Here is a 940-nt window from a genome sequence, read left to right on the forward strand (position 1 = left end):
CGGTTCCCGCGCCAGGAAGGGAGGAGGGAGGGAGGCGGAAGAGGAAACCCGCCGCGTTGCAGCCTCAGCAGGAGCCCAGGTTCCCAACAGACAGCCCTACATCCAAGCTGGGACGCACGACACGCGCTTGGAAACAGTCCCTGCGATGTCCTCGTCATCCGCAAACCCAATCAACAATTGGGCCGCACCATTTATAGAAAACCCATGTCATGAAATATATAATGTCGTGAGAAATATTATCACCAGCCAATCCCTCTGCAATGCCAGGAATACAGCTTAATGGAGTTAACATTAGAAAATGTACACCATTTCTGCTACTTTGGCAGCCTCCTCTCCACAAAAGTCAACATTGACACTGAAATACAACACCGCCTGAGCTCTGCGAGTGCAGCATTTTTCTGAATGAAGCAGAGAGTGTTTGAGGATCAGGAAATCCATAGAGATACCAAGGGGCTTGTTGATAAAGCCATTGTCCTCCCCTGTTCTACGCCTGCGAAACGTGAACAGTCTACAGACATCACACTCAACTCCTGGAGTGATTCCATCAGTGTTGCCTCTGAAAAATCCTGCAAATCTCTTGAGAAGACAGGTGGACAAATGTCACCGTGCTGGAAGAAGCAAAGACCACCAGCATTGAAGCGATACTCCTATTACGTCATCAACTCCGCTGGACTGGCCACGTTGTCCGAATGCCTGATCACCCTCCCCCAACGCAGATACTCTACTCCCAATTCAAGAACAGGAAACGGAAGGTTGGTGGACAGGAAAAGAGATTTAAAGATGGACTTAAAGCCAACCTTAAAAACTGTGGCATAGACGCTGAGAAGTGGGAAGTCTTGGCCCTTGCGAGCACCAACTGGAGGTCAGCTGTGACCAGCAGTGCTGTGGAATTCAAAGAGGCACAAATGGAGGGCGAAAGAGCAAAACATGCCAAGGGGAA

Source organism: Anolis carolinensis, chromosome 1 (genome assembly GCF_035594765.1).
Source record: "Anolis carolinensis isolate JA03-04 chromosome 1, rAnoCar3.1.pri, whole genome shotgun sequence".
In the NCBI taxonomy this organism is placed as follows: Eukaryota; Metazoa; Chordata; class Lepidosauria; order Squamata; family Dactyloidae; genus Anolis; species Anolis carolinensis.